Source organism: Mustela nivalis, assembly GCF_964662115.1.
Source record: "Mustela nivalis genome assembly, chromosome: 18".
Classification (NCBI taxonomy): domain Eukaryota; kingdom Metazoa; phylum Chordata; class Mammalia; order Carnivora; family Mustelidae; genus Mustela; species Mustela nivalis.
In genome coordinates, this window is record NC_139037.1 from 56,806,487 (window position 1) to 56,822,441 (window position 15,955).

At 47.9% G+C, this 15,955-nt stretch overlaps 1 protein-coding gene and 2 long non-coding RNA genes across 3 annotated transcripts in view; 2 read left to right on the plus strand and 1 right to left on the minus strand.

Annotated features, from left to right (window-relative positions):
• ARHGAP35 (Rho GTPase activating protein 35) overlaps window positions 1-5,117 on the minus strand; it is a 125,435-nt gene extending 120,318 nt beyond the window's left edge. The window contains exon 1 of the mRNA XM_082710557.1: window positions 4,815-5,117. The gene's annotated coding sequence lies outside the window, so the exon portion shown is untranslated. The remainder of the gene's footprint in view (window positions 1-4,814) is intronic.
• The window catches only part of LOC309853009, an 83,703-nt gene extending 70,056 nt beyond the window's left edge, over window positions 1-13,647 (plus strand). Inside the window, exon 4 of the long non-coding RNA XR_014305490.1 lies at window positions 13,528-13,647. This is a non-coding gene — a long non-coding RNA (uncharacterized lncRNA). The remainder of the gene's footprint in view (window positions 1-13,527) is intronic.
• LOC309853003 lies at window positions 5,295-6,490 on the plus strand. Its single transcript, XR_014305482.1, has 2 exons — window positions 5,295-5,442; window positions 6,377-6,490. It is a non-coding gene; the product is annotated as an uncharacterized lncRNA (long non-coding RNA).
• Window positions 13,648-15,955: the final 2,308 nt, after the last annotated feature.

The following is a 15,955-nucleotide window of genomic DNA, read 5'->3' on the forward strand; positions in this document are numbered from 1 at the left end:
GAACATGAATGATTTGTTTGCATTTCTTAATACCAGCAATTCAAGTGCTATTCAGACGCTGCTGTTTGAGAGCCTAGGTCAACAATGACTCAGTTTGAAAGATTCCATATTGCTTTTAAAAGAAGTGTATGGTTTTAGTTACGTAGTGAATACAATCTGGATGTCCCTTTCCCCAAAAATTATAAACTAATTTTCACAGGAATGGTTGAAAAAGAGACAGTGTTTATGTTTGAAAGACATATACAACAAAGGCAATCCGGTTCATTTTATCGCATCCCCCAGAGAAGGAGCCCTTACCCCTGGTTCTGACCTACAGGATTTGATGCTGGGAGAGGGGGGATGGAGGGGTTAAGAGTAGCACCAGGAGTCCAGTCACACAGTCCCAGCTCTAACTTGCTATGTGGTCCAGGACAAGAATCTACAACCAGAGCTGGACAGCACACTCAATTTCAGACTAGGAATGTGAAACCCAAAAAAAGAAAGAAAGAAAACAGTCATATACTGCCATCTCCTGCTCCAACCCCACGCCCACTGGCATACAAGGGTTCCAAAAGGCCAAGGCTAACACCTCAGATTTTGGTAGCACCCAATTCCATTATGAAAGCAAATGATGACACTGAGATTGGAGGCTCTGCAGCCATCAAAGAAATGCGACAATCTTTTTAACATCAGTTACCAGTTTAGGAAGAAAAATCACCCCTTTGTTGTTCTGTCTCCTCTCTTCCTATTATGTAAACTTAGGCTTTGGCCATGCAAAAACTTTCTGTGCTGCCAGTGATGTTAAAACTCTAAAACACAAATTTAAGCAGAATTACATACACAGTTATCTTTTTTTTTTTTTTTTTTTTTTTAGATTTTATTGATTTATTTGACAGACAAAGATCACAAGTAGGCAGAGAGGCAGGCAGAGAGAGAGGAGGAAGCAGGCTCCCCACTGAGCAGAGAGCCTGATGTGGGGCTTGATCCCAGGACCCTGGGATCATGACCTGAGCTGAAGGCAGAGGCTTTAACCAACTGAGCCACCCAGGCGCCCCAATTATCTTATTCTTAATTAGCCATCACTTCCCCATTAAGAATAAAAAGCAACTATTTATATCAACATGGAAAACATAAACGCTAAAATAAATTCAGAGACTGATTCATGATTCACAAGACCAAAATTCAAAAATGAATGGAAACCAACAGAAAGATGAACCAAAATTCTGTAAATCAATAATGGCAGAAAAAAAATTAATAATAATAATGTTGAAGATACATGCTATAGATAATTAAAATTACCAGACTCTGCTTGTCAGAAAATTTAAAGTGCTAAGAATTCAGAAGCTAAATGAACCACATGGATCTATGATTTAGGCCCCCTTACTGTATCATAGACAAATACCCTAACATTTGATGAGTCAATGGTCCAATTCTGCAGATAACAGTGGATGCTTTTTATTTCAAGTATTCACACAGAACTATTTCTAAATAAGTGCTGAAGTAAACAAAGTTTGATCATAGCTCAGTTAAGAAATAAAGTCCTTCCAGTAAATGCTCCTTCACAGCTGGATGGCTGCTTTAATATGCAATTGCCCTAGGCCACGGGGCGGGGGGGGGGGGGGGGGGGGATCAGGCTTTTGATTTACTTAAGAAATAAAATAAATAAACCTAGAGCCTGCGAGTTTCCCTCTTCCAAGTTAAGGACAGAAAATGGTTAGATGACTTTTCTGTTAAAAAAAAGCAAAAACAAAAACAAAAAAAGCACACCTCTTTCTCTGAATAGATTTCCTAAACCCCACCCCCAACAGGAAAGGTAGCTAAGGTATACTTCTCAGGTAGTAAGACCAAAAATCCTTTCGTATCAGCCCGTTCCTGGCACTCTTTCCTCACTCAGCCAAATCAGGTCACTCACAAGGCTTGGGGAAGGTCAGGGTCCACCCACATACTTCTAGTACACCAAAGAGCCCCCCGCCCCCCAGCATGGATCTGCCCAGAGGCTTTCAGCTCCTGTGGCTGGGAGCCCTGCAGCACCAGAGGGCAGAAATCTGAGTGACACTTGGCACTCTCTCTTTCAACAAACAACCGCAATGGGCTTTCCAAACTCGGGCCCTAATCCTTTCGAAGACCAGGAAGCTAGAGCCTTCCTGGGCCAGAGGTGAAAAGAAATGAAAAGAAATAAGCCCACCCTCCCAAAGGTCACACTGCAAACCAGAGGCCATTAGGGAAGAAGGCAAGACTACAGCTTCTGCAGCCCCAGAACAGTAAACACCAAATGGGGCTATAACCCCTGAGGGATTGGGGAGAACTTGAGAACTAGCACTTCCCCAGCCAGAGGTAAAACAAAAATGAGACCGTTGTTGGGGGGGGAGGCAAAAAAGGCACACTTCTAAGTTCTCCCAAGCGGTGTTGGCTGGGGGGGGTGGGGGGGGGGACACGAGAATAAAATTGTCTCTTTACAATAGCTCAGAGAAAGAGGGAGGGAAAGTGAGAAAGAGAAGAAAGACCTATGAGCAGCTGCACTCTCCTGTTCCAAACATCACAAAGCTGCAAAGCCCAGAGATCTAAAGGGGCTGGGGAATAAGATGGGAATGAGAGGGAAAAAGGGGGGGGGGGGCAATAGAAAGAGCCCTTCTCCCTCACCATCACTGACCTCGGTAGAAGTTGGGAAAATAGGGACGACAATCCCAGACTCCAGAGAGCAGGAACCAGCCAACCACCCCCACATATTTACCCAGACCTCAAGATCCCTGGGGATAAAACCCTGAGGGTCAGGGTTCCGAGTGAATCTGCAATCTAAACCAGAGCCTAGAGAGTTCGGGGCCCAACCCAGCCCCTTCCCCTCCAAAGCTGGGGACTGGAGGCTAGAGGAAGACAAGCCTGGCCTGAAGAGGGGAAGCACTCGGTGGGAATGGGCAGGTCAAGGCTGGGGAGCAGGGAGAAGAAATCCTGACAGGAACCTAATGGGAAGAGAAGGCGACTGGCAGGATACAAAGGGAAAGCAAAAGTGAGGAAACAAATAAACGATGAACAGAGTTGGGACTTGGGTATCAAAGGGAGGGAGAATCTATCCAAGAACTGAGATGGCTCTGGGGGGATGGATGGGGGGCAGCCAGTGAAAGGAAGGAATGGTTGAGAAGATATCTCTACTACTAGGTAGAACTAAGAGAAAGAGAACTCAAAAAAAAAGGTAAAATGTAGGACAAAGGAGGGAGAACAAATACAAGGAAGGAAAGAGTGGAGGTTGAGGGCTGAATCAAAATGGTGGGGGAGGAGGTCAGGTGGAAAACTTAGAATTGAGAGAGAATACAGGTGGGATGGAATTACGCGATGGCCAGGATTAAAGAGAACCACTCAAACAGGGAACAGCAATAGTAAAGTTAAAACGGGTCAAAAAGATAGGTGGGCAAGTGGACAGCTCCAAAAGGGGCAGAGCTGGGAGAAAAACGTTAGAGCCGATGGGGCAGAGCTGAACAAATGGTAAGAGCAGGTGCAAAAAGGATTTGGGGCAGGTCTATGAGATGCAGCGAAATGGGAAGGAAAGGGGACGATAGGTCAGAGAACGTAGCAAAGATTTGAGAGGTAAAGGCCAAGTCTAAGGAAGGCAAAACGGAGAGGAGAAGACTTAGAGCAAAGAGGAGGCTGGGAGCAGGTCTCAAGCAGAGAACTGAAGGGGAAACAGGTCAAAGAAAGCAGGAACGAATGAATGAGACAGCTCAACAGTGCCAATGAGGAGGTGGAGAGGAGAGGAAACCGCAAGGAGAACTACTGGGCAGAACTGGGGCCTGCAGGGCAGCACTGAGGCTGCGGACAGGCTGAGTTACAGAGGTCAGAGAAGTGAATGGCAGAAATGAGAGCTGCAGGGTCGGGGGAGTTGTGGGGAGAGGCTCTTCGCAGAAGGCAGAGTCGAAAAGCCAGCAGGTTAGGGAGCACAGAGGATCTGAGATTGGGCAAAGGACAGATCGGGTATACAGAAAGGTCTGGAAGAGAAAAAAGTCTGAATGGTAAATGGGAGCAAGATCTGAGAAGGGGAGGAGGTGAGCATGGTGCAACCGAAGTGTGAGAGGGAGCAGGAGACTGAACTGAGAGGCATGGAAGGGTCACAGAGCTTAGAGGCATCTCGGGGTGCACCAGGTTCCGCGAGTGGGCAGTAGAGCCCAAGAGGGAGGCGGAATTAAGTTCAAGAAGACCTAGGAGCAGCAGTGCCAAGATGAACAAGGTCTCTGATGGATCTCCAAGGAGGTGGAACCACGGGTCCTAAAGGACAGTTCCTGGGGGTGCAAACAGAGGACGGATCACAGTAGACGGGTCAAAGACGGGTACAGATCCAGAGGGTGGTGAGAGTGGAATCGAAGAGGGGGCAGGCGGGTCACGATTCTCAAAGTGAAGGTCCAAAATTAAGGGATGCAAAAGGGTCACTGAGGAGGTGGGTCCCAAGAGCACTGCAGCGTCCAGGAGGAGCGAAGGGCATTACTGAGGGGCGGAAGAGGGAAAGGGGAGGCGCAGAATTGGGAGCAGAGTGGCTTAAGTGAGGAGGGGGTGGCCGAGACAGACACCGAGATCTCAAATGGGTCGGAAGGTGGGGGCAGACGCGGGGACAGCAAGGCTGGGGCGAGCAGGGACAGGTCCGAAGGGCGGGCGGGCCCCGCGGGCCGGGCCGCAGCGCGAAGCAGCGGGACCGGCGGGGCCCGGGGGGTTGGGGGGCCGCTCCCTCCCCTCCCCCTCCGGCTCCTCCATTGTTCGCGGGCTCCGGGCCCCGCCGTCCCCGCCTCCCCTTGGACCCCGCAGCGGGGCGGCGCCCGACCTCGCCGCCGGGGCCCGCGAGCTCGCGCACTCACCAGCTGGGCGCCCTCAGCGCGGCTCCGGCCTCCAGGATCCCAGCAGCGGCGACGGCGGCCCCGGCGCCATGTTCTGCTGTTCCTCGTCCAGCGGCTGCTGAGGCGGCGGCGGCGGCTCCGGCGGCGGGGGGCCGGGCAGACCCTCCCTCGCGGGCTCCCTCCTCCGCCTCCTCCACCTCCTCCACCTCCTCCTCCCGCCGCGCCGCGGCTCTCCCTCGGGGCGGGGGGGCGGGGAGGGGAAGGGGGGAGGGGCGGGAACCAGGGGGAGGGCGGACCAGCCTCGCTCGCTCGCTCCCTCCCTCCTTCGCAATGGCGACGGCGGCACCTCCTTCCTGCGGCCGCCGCTCCCGTGCGCGCGCGCTCCTCACTACTGCGCGTGCGTGGCGTGCAGACCGTTGCAGGAGGATAACGGCCCCTGGGCGCGCGCCGCAAGGGGATAACCGGCGCCAAGCAGGAGACGAAGCGAGGGTGCCTACGCGCCCAAGGGGCTCGGTGCCACTACCACGGCCTCTGGCTGGGAACGAGCGCGGAGGCCATCATGCGTGTACGCCTCAAAGAAATGCCGCTACTGCGGTGGCTGCGGCGCGAGACAGCACCAAGCAGCCTGCGACCTGGCAGAGGGAATGCTGTGAGCAAGTGCGCGTGCGCGGGACAGACTGGCGCGAGGCGGAGGGCGTGGCCCGCGGGAGTAGCGCGCACCCTTGCGCGCGCCAGAAGCAGCCGATCCCCTCCTTGCGGGAGCTCGTGGAGAAAGCGGGAGGGGAGAGGCATGGCCCGGTTTTGGGGGCGGGGGCGAAGGGCGCGATCCCGCTCGCGCGGGACCTGACCAGCCAATAGGACGCGAGGGGAGGTGGGTTAGCCGCGCGAGCCTCAGCCCCTGGGATAACGGAGGCGGCGAGTTGGAGCGACGTAACGTGGGGCGGTGGGGAGGGGCTGGGGAGAAGGGTGAACACCCAGCGAGGGAGTTGATTGGGGAACACAAGGAGGCGTGGCCCGCCTCAGCCCAATCCAAGCCTGGCAATTTGTCGTTCCGGAAGAAGGGGCAGGGCTAGGGAGCGCGTGCTCTTTCCCTCGGCAGTGAAGAAAATCTGCAGGCGCAACGCGCCACTTGATGCGGTTTGCTCTGGGTTCTGTGATCGCCCGGAGCCCGGGAGACGGACAAGGGTCTGCTTCTGCGTGCAGCCTGACCTCCAAGTCAGCATTATGCAAATGACTGCAAATCAAATGTCAGTTCCGGCTCGTACAGGGGAAACAGTGATGGAAAGAGGCACTGCCGTAACCCTTGAGTTGGAAACTGAGGAGGGTTTCCTCTGGGACCCCTCCGGAAGTACGCATGGTGGAAGATGAGCGTTCTGGGCACTGAGTCAATATTTACGGAATGCATGAAGAAGGGCTGTTTCCTATTACATTTTGCGTTTCTTTCCTCAGTCTTTTGATCTACAAAATGGAATAATAATTGTACCTCCCTCGCAGGGTTGCTGAGAGAATTAAATAAGATATATTTGTAAAGTGCTAAACTTTATTTTATTATTTTATTATTATTATTTTTTAAATCTCTACAGTCAATATCGGGCTCGAACTCACAACCCGAGATCAACAGTGACATGCTCCACGGACTGAGCCATCCAGGTGCCCCTCCTGAAAAATCCATTAAATAAAGGTTTTTTGGCTACTGATCAGAGTCCTCTCCCTTGACTTTTTTAATTCAGCAATTTTTTATGCATATAATCTGATTTTTAGATGTCTGTGACTGTTTTTTGTTGTTTTTTAAGTTTGAGTACTGTGAGCCAAACCAAGTGCATGGCCCAGGTTTTCTTTAGGCTATCACTGCAAACCTTGGTTTATAAATGATTTTGGCATCAGTTAAGGGAATACCATATTCCCCACCTCAAATTAATATGTCTTTATAACTGTCTTTATAACTCCAAGGTCATTCAATTCTTGGAAAGATTATGAACTACCAACACCCAGAATAAAGAACAAAGGCTTCACTCTGAACCTTCCTGTCTTTAGGAGTCTGTCGACTCTACCTAGTCCTGTGAGTCTCAGCTTAACACCACTTCCTCAGAGTGACCTCCCAGATTTGGTCTGACTCCTTATTTGATGAAAACCGTACTTTATACTAGGCAACATTCTATAACACTTTAAACATTAATTTAACATTAATCCTCAGCATCTTATGAGTAGGTTACAGCTGTTATGGTTCTGCTAAACTAAAGCACAGGGAGGTTACACAGCTAGTCAGTGGCAGATTGGAAATTGAACCCAACAGTGGGGGTCTAATGACTACACACAAACTGCTTCTTCATAACACTCCACCAGGGCCCGAAGTTCTGTATTGGTATCACCATTTTATGCGAAAGCCCTTTGAAGACAGGGACTCTGGCTATTTCTTCAGTCCAGCAAAAGGCCCACAATAAATACTCGTTAATGAATAAATGAATGAACCCAATGCTAAACTACAGGGATGGCTGAAAAGATACAATCCGTGTCTAATGACTAACTCTTACCCCTCTTTCAGATGCTAGCTCATGGGGCCCCTCATCCAGAAGGCCCTCTTAACCTAACAGTCTTGGTCAGGCACTCCCTCTACCCTCCCAGAGCCCCTTTGGGTCCTCCAGCCAATCCCTGACCACTCTGAGTTGTCCCTGTCTAGTGATGGGTCTTTCTCTCCCACCGGACCGTGAACCCCGAAAGTGCAGGGTCAAGGCTGTCTCAGCCACTGTTGATGTGTCCAGTACAGGTCAAGGCACTAGGCAGGGGCTCATGCAGTGTTTTCCTTGACTGAACAGTCGGAACGATCAAGGAGCGCCTTCCCAGCTCTGCAATTCTTTCCAGTGCGCTGGAGGGCTGGTGTTAGCTGAGCAAGCCAACCACAGGAAACAGGCTTCCCTGGGGGCAGCCGCCCCCGCACACCCGGCTAGCCTCCACTCCAGGATAAATAAACAACCTAGTAAACAATTAGCTGACAGAGAGAAGTGCAGACTGCTGGCCCCAGCCATTATCAAGATTTCCCAAGCATCACCCTGAAAGGCCCCGAGGACTGGACGTCACATCAGCCAGGGAGGCCAGGTGGTATGAGGGTCAGGGGTTCTGGACCCTGATCGGAGAGAGGCACAGCCAGAAAAATCCACAGAAGAGTTTTGCAAAGAGGGGGAATGTGCTGGAGCAAATTCTCTCTACATTCCTCAGAGCTTCAAAGAATCAGAGGGTGGAGACCAGGTCTGCTCTCTTGCAGAAGTCAATGAGCTCATAGCGCCTCCTACAAACCGAACGGGGAAAGAGCGTCTTGCTGATGCCGCGGGGGATGTCAGGGAGTGGTGAACCCTTCCGCCATTGGTCGGAAAGGTAGCCAATCGCGAGGAAGGAAGGGGAGGCGGGGATGCTTGGATTCACCGTGAGATCCCGTGGCCCGGCCAGTGGCTGATACATAGTGGGCACGCACTAGGATAGCTGATGGAAGGATGGATGATGAGATTTTCATAGAATTTGGAAATGGAACTATAACGCGGATACCAAGAAATACACAAATCACAAATATACATCTCGATTAATAATTCAGAGAGACACACCCCCTTTAACCTGCACCCAAATAAAAAGAATGTGACCACCTCTCCGAAGCCCATCCCCCGGAACCCGTCCAGTCACCACCCCCCCCCCCACGACAAAAACCTCTACCCTGATATCTGTGGCTGTTGATGAGTTTTCCCCGTTTTTACACTGCATATAAATGAAATTTACAACAAGGGTCCTCTTTGAATCAACATTGTCAGATTCACCCACGTTACTGGGTGTATCTATAGGTCGTTTGTTCTTAATGCTGTGTAGTATTCCATTGTGTGAATGAAATACAGTGTATTTATCCATTCTATTGTCGGTGAGCATCCGGGTAATTTCCATTTGGGGGCTATTATGAATAGTGCTGCTATGACAATCTAGAATCTGTCTTTTGGGGGCTCCTGCCTGGCTCAGTGGGTTAAGCCTCTGCCTTCAGCTCAGGTCATGATCTCAGGGTCCTGGGATCGAGCCCCGCATCAGCCTCTCTGCTCATCAGGGAGCCTGCTTCCCCCTCTCTCTGCCTGTCTCTCTGCCTACTTGTGATCTCTCTCTCTCTCTCTCTGTCAAATAAATAAATAAAATCTAAAAAATAAAAAGAATACGTCTTTTGGTGGGGTTGGTGGGATGCCTGGGTGGTGCAGATGGTTAAGTGTCTGGCTCTTGGTTTGGGCTCAGGTCATGATCTCAGGGTCATGATCTCAGTCTCATGATCTCATGAGATCGAACCCCCAGTCTATTCCTCACTCAGCGTGCAGTTTGCTTGAGATTCTCTCTTCCTCTCCTTTTGCCCCTCCTGCTAGTGTTCACTCACTCTCTCTCTGAAATACATAAACAAATACTTAAATAAATATGCCTTTTGGTAAACATATTCGTTTCTGCTAGCTATGTACCTGAGTGAAACTGCTGGTCACCGAGGGCGCACGTGTTTACCTTTCCCAAAGAAAATGTACCAAGTTCCATCCCAAGAGTTATGTGTAAGAATTTCAACTGCTTCCCCTTTTCCATCTTTTTTTTTTTTTTAAGATTTTATTTAGCAGAGAGGCAAGCAGAGAGAGGAAGGGAAGAAGCTCCCTGCTGAGCAGAGAGGCTGACGTGGGGCTCGATCCCAGGACCCTGAGATCATGACCTGAGCTGAAGGCAGAGGCTTTAATCCACTGAGCCACCCAGGAGCCCACCCTTTTCCATCTTTTTAATTTAATGTTGGCCATTCTAATGGTTGCATAGCTATATCCTTTGTCTTTTCCCAGTGATTCCTGGGGTTGAGCATCTTTCCATGGTTATACAAGCCATCTGAACAGCACTTTTTGTGAAGTGCTATTCAAGCCTTTTGCCCATTTCCCCCCTGCCATATATTGTTTTCTTTACTTATTTTAAATTATGTAATACTACATGAATTTCTTGTCCTTGCAATAAATTAAGATACTCTAGATAAAATTCAGTCTCCATGGAGTATCCGACCCCATCCCACTTACCTCTCCACAAATGTGTTTTCTACCAGACCTCTCTATACATTCACATGAGTGCAGCACAGCATAGTGGCTTGAGGCGTTGACACTGGAGCCAGAATGCCTGACCTCGAATCTCAACTTCACCATTTACAATAGCTGTGTGACCTTGGGCAAGTTACTCAACTTCTCTGTACCTCAATTTCCTCATCTTTAAAATGGGGTTGATAATATTAACACCTAACTCACAGGGTTGTTTTGAGGTTTCAATAAGTGAATCGCTTAGAAAAAGTGCCTGGAACATAGTAAACGCTATACTGGTGATAGCTACAACTGAGTTGTGAAGGCTTTTTTTTTATATATATAAATCACATAACATTTTCATGGTGGTAAATATAAATAACATAGAATGTACCACTTAACCATTTTTTTAGATTTTATTTATTTATTTGATAGATATCACAAGTAGGCAGAGAGGCAGGCGGCAGGGTGAGGAGGCAGGCTCCCCGCTGAACAGAGAGCCTGATGTGGGGCTCGATCCCAGGACCCTGGGATCATGACCTGAGCTGAAAGCAGAGGCTTTAACTGAGCCACCCAGGCACCCCTCCCCACTTAACCATTTTTAAATATTTTATTTTTTATTTAATTATATATTTTTAAATATATTTTACTTATTTTAGAGAGAGGTAGAGAGTGTGAGTGGAGGGGAGGGGAGGAGCAAAGGGAGAGGGAGAGAGAGAATCTGAAGCAGCCTCCTCACTGAGCTTGGAGCCCAACGTGGGGCCTGATCCAAAGACCCCAAGATCATGACCTGAGCTGAAACCAAGAGCAGGTGCTTAACCTACTGAGCGATCCAGGTCCCCCTCCACTTAACCATTTTTAGATGTACATTTCAGTGGGACTGAGTACATTCACAACATTGTTTTCAGATCTTATTAATTATACCCAAACTACAACTCAGTATCCATTAAACAGTAACTCCCCTTTCTGCCTCCAGCCCCTGGTAACCCGCATTCTTCTTTCTAGTTCTATGAATTTGCCTGTTCTAGGGGCCTCCCTTAAGTGAAATCATACAGGAAGGCCTGGGTGGCTCTGCCAGTTATGCGTCTGCCTTAGCGCAGGTCATGATCCCAGGGTCCTGGGATTGAGTTCCACATTGGGCTCTTTGCTCAGTGAGGAGCCTGCTTCTCCCTCTGCCTGCTGTTCCCCTTGCAGGGGCTCTCTCTCTCTCTCTCTCTGACAAATAAATACATAAAACCTTTAAAAAGCCTAAGTGAAAGCATACATTTATTCCTTCATGTCTGGTTTATTTCACCTTGCATCATGTTTTCAAGTTTCATTCATGTTGTAGCATGAATCCAAATTTGATTCATCTTTAAGGTTGAATAATGTTCCATTGTATATATTACATCTTGTTATCCATTCTTCTGTTATGGGACATTATGGGGTTTTGGCTATTGTGAATGATGTTGCTAGGAACACTGGTGTACACATATTTGAATCTCTGTTTTCAGTTACTTGTAATATATACTTAGACATAAAATTGCTGTATCATGTAGCAATTCTGCATTTAACTTTTTGTGGAACCACCAAACTGTTTTCCAGAGTGGCAGTACCATTTTCCATTCCTACCAGAAATGTACAAGGGTTCCAGTTTTCCCACATCCTTGCCAACACTTGTTATTGCTTTTTGTGCTTGTTTTCTTTGATCATAGCCATCCTAAAAGCTGTGAAGTGGTATCTCATTGGGACTATCATTTGCATTTTCCTGAAGACTAGTGATGTTGAGCATATTTTCCTATGCTTATTCGCCATTTGTATATCTTCTTTGGAGAAATGTCCATTCAGGTCCTTTGCCCATTTTTGAATTGAGGTTTGTTGTTGTGGAGTGGTAGGAGTTCTTCATATATTCTAGATATCAATCCCTTATTAAATAGATGCTCTACAAATATTTTCTTCCATTCTGTGGGTTGTCTTTGCACTCTCTATCTCTCTCTCTTTTTAAGATTTTATTTATTGGAGCCCTTGGGTGGCTCAGTGGGTTAAGCCTCTGCCTTCAGCTCAGGTCATGTTCCCAGGGTCCTGGGATGGAGCCCCGCATGGGGCTCCCTGCTCAACAGGGAGCCTGCTTCCCCCACCTCTCTCTGGCTGACCCTCTGCCTACTTGTGATCTTTCTCTCTGTCAAATAAATTAATTAAAAATTTTTTAAAATATTTTAATTTATTTATTAGAGAGATAGAGAGAGAGAGCATGAGAGAGGAGGTCAGAGGGAGAAGCAGACTCCCCGTGGAGCCGGAAGCCCAATGCGGGACTCAATCCTGGGACTCCAGGATCATGACCTGAGCTGAAGGCAGCCGCCCAACCACCTGAGCCACCCAGGAGCCCCATGTACTCTCTTGATAGTGTCTTTTGATGCACAAAAGTATTTTTTAAGATGTTATTTTTTAGTTTATTTGACAGAAAGAGATACAGTGAGAGAGGGAACACAAGCAGGGTGAGGGGCAGAAGAAGAAGCAGGCTCCCTGCAGGGAGCCTAATGCTGGCCTAGATCCCAGGACCCTGGGATCATGACATGAGCCAAAGGCAGACCCTTAACTGACTGAGCCACCCAGGCACCCCTAAGAATCCAACTTTTGATCTCAGCTTAGGTCTTGATCTCAGGCTCATGAGTTCAAGCCCTGCACTGGGCTCCATGCTGTGTGTGGAGCCTACTGAGAATGAATGAAAAAAAGAGAGAAAGAGAGAAAGAGGAAGGAAGGAGGAAGACAGAGGAAGAAAGAAAGAGGAAGGAAGAAAGGAAGGAAGAAGGGAAGGAAGGAAGGGACCTATAAGGTATATTATGGGATGAACAGGGATATTTTAATATTGACCTATATTAGATAATAGTGTAGTATTAAGGTCAGATTCCCTGATGTGATAATTGTGTTGTTATGGAGGAGGTTAAGAAGAAGTCCTTGTTTTTAAGAGGAACATATTGAAGTGCGAAGCCTTTTGTGATGAAAGGGCACAATGTCTGCAACTAATTTAAAATGGTTCCAACAGGAGCGCCTGGCTGGCTTCGTCAGTAGAGCACACAATTCTTAACCTCGGGTTTGTGAGTTTGAGCCCCACGTTGGTTGTAGAGATATCTTAAAAATAAAATCCTTGGGGCGCCTGGGTGGCTCAGTGGGTTAAGCCACTGCCTTCGGCTCAGGTCATGATCTCAGGGTCCTAGGATTGAGTCCCGCATCGGGCTCTCTGCTCGGCAGGGAGCCTGCTTCCTCCTCTCTCTCTCTGCCTGCCTCTCTGCCTACTTGTGATCTCTCTCTGTCAAATAAATAAATAAAATATTAAAAATAAATAATGTTATTTATTAAAAATGTTTCCAGGGGTGCCTGGGTGGCTCAGTGGGTTAAAATATTAAACATAAATAATGTTATTTATTTAAAATGTTTCCAGGGGCGCCTGGGTGGCTCAGTGGGTTAAAACCTCTGCCTTCGGCTTGGGTCATGATCTCAGGGTTCTGGGATCGAGCCCTATATTGGGCTCTCTGCTCCACAGGGATCCTGCTTCCTCCTCTCTCCCTGCCTGCCTCTCTGCCTACTTGTGATCTCTGTCTGTCAAACAAAATAAAATCTCTTAAAAAATAAATAAAATAAAAATGTTTCCAGGTCATATGAGTGGCTCAGTTGGTGGAAGTAGCTGCCTTTGGCTCACGTTATGATCTCAGGGTCCTGGGATCGAGTCCCACATGGGGATCCCTGCTCAGTGAATAGTCTGCTTCTCCCTCTTCCTCTGCTCCTCCTCCCACGTGTGCTCTCTCTCTCTCAAATAAACAAATAAAATCTTTTTTTTTTAAGATTTTATTTATTTATTTGACAGACAGAGATCACAAGTAGACAGAGAGGCAGTCAGAGAGAGAGGGGGAAGCAGGCTCCCTGCTGAGCAGAGAGCCCGATGCGGGACTCGATCCCAGGACCCTGAGATCACGACCTGAGCCGAAGGCAGCGGCTTAACCCACTGAGCCACCCAGGCGCCCCAAATAAAATCTTTTTTAAAAAAGATTTTATTTATTTATTTGCCTGAGAGAGAGAGAGAGAGGGAGACTCTATACCCTGCAACATTAGTCATTGTTTGGTTAATTTCCACTCATCTTCTGATCTCAGCTCAAATGCCACTCCCTCTGGAGAAGCTGTCCCTAACATTTCAGCTGGGTCAGATGCCTCTTCTATAAGCGGCTGTGGCATCCAGGCCTCTAGGATGAGCTGCAACAATCCTCACCCGATATTCATGTCCCTTCCTGTATAGGATAGGGCTGATCTGTGTACCAGCAAGATATGGCAGAAATGAGAGGATGTGACGTCTGAGGCAAGGTCATAGAAGATATTGCTGCTTTGGCCTTGCCCTTTCTTGGATCATTAGGGGGAAAATAGCTGCCACGTGAGGACACTCAAATGTCCTTGTGGACAGGTCCACTTGGTGAAGAACTGAGCCCTCCTGTCGAAAGCCAGCATTAGGGGTGCCTGGGTGGCTCAGTCAGTTAAGCGTCTGCCTTTGGCTCTGGCCATGATCCCAGGGTCCTGGGATTGAGTCCTGCATAGGGCTTTCTGCTCAGCGGGAGGCCTGCTTCTCCCTCTCCCACTCCCCCTGCTTGTATTCTCTTTCTGTCTCTCTGTCAAATAAATAAATACAATCTTAAAATAAAATTATAATAATCCCAGGCTCCTAGGACTAAGTCATGCACCGGGCTCCCTGATAAGTAGGCAGCCTGCTTCTCCCTCTCCCTCTGCAGCTTTCCTTGCTTGTGTGAGCTCACTCATTCTCTCTCTCTGTCAAATAAATAAATAAAATCTAAAAAAGAAAGAAAGAAAAGAGCCAGCATTAACCAGCCAGCATCAGAAGTGAGCCATCTAGAAGAAAGATCCTTCTTCAGGTCTTCAAATGACTGCATTCCCAGCTTATGTCTTTTTTTTTTTTTAAGATTTTATTTATTTATTTTATATATAGAGAGAGCACACCACCAGCATGAGCAAGGGGAGAGGTAGGGCGAGAAGCAGAGGGACAAGCAGACTGGGGCTGGATACTTAGCGGACTGAGCCACTCAGGTTCTCCCAGAGCTGATGCCTTGAATGCAACTTCATGAGAGTTTCCAAGCCTGAACCACCCAGTTAAACTGCTCCCAAATTTCTGACCCACAGAAACGGTGTGAGATAAGAAATATTTATTGTTTGCTAAGTAATTTTAAAATTTATTTGTATAATGTCCTTTACATTTACTTCCTCTGCAGGACCATGAATGTTGTGTTGTCATGAATGTTGTCAGGGTGGAGAGAGTGTCTGTTTTTTTATATCTATTCATTCATTCATTCAGTCAGTCAGTCAGTCAGTAAATGTTTGCTGAACACCAGACTTGTGCCAGGCTCTAAGCTGAGCACTAGAAATCAGGGTTGGAACTAAGGTAAGGCAAGTGAGGTGTCCAGGGAACAAATTTCAAGGAGATTCTCACTTTCAAACTCATGCAAGAGTTGGGTAAGTCCCAAGGAGTGAGTGCCTTTTTATTTATTTATTACTTTTAAAAAGATTTTATTTATTTATTTGACACAGAGATCACAAGTAGGCAGAGAAGCAGGCAGAGAGAGGAGGAAGCAGGCTCCCTGACGAGCAGAGAGCCTGATGTGGGGCTCGATCCCAGGACCCTGAGATCATGACCTGAGGCGAAGGCAGAGACTTTAACCCACTGAGCCACCAAGGCGTCCTGTGAGTGCCTTTTTAAATTTTACACCCTGGGCACACTGTTTACCTTATCTCAGTCCCAACCCTCTTAGAGCAATGCACAAAACAGAAATGATCCCTAACCCTTTTTTGCCCTTGCAATAATTCCATAGCTATGTGTTGGTTCTTCTGTTAATACTGTACTTTTAATTTACATTGTTCTATGATATGCTTTGTTTTTATTAGGGTTAAGTCTGTCCTTGGTATTTTTTTTAAGATTTTATTTATTTATCTGACAGAGAGAGAGAGAGATCACAAGTAGGCAGAGCAGCAACCAGAGACAGAGGGGAAGCAGGCTCCCTTCTGAGCAGAGAGCCCGATGCGGGGCTGGATCCCAGGACCCTGAGATCATGACCTGAGCCAAAGGCAGAGGCTTTAACCCACTGA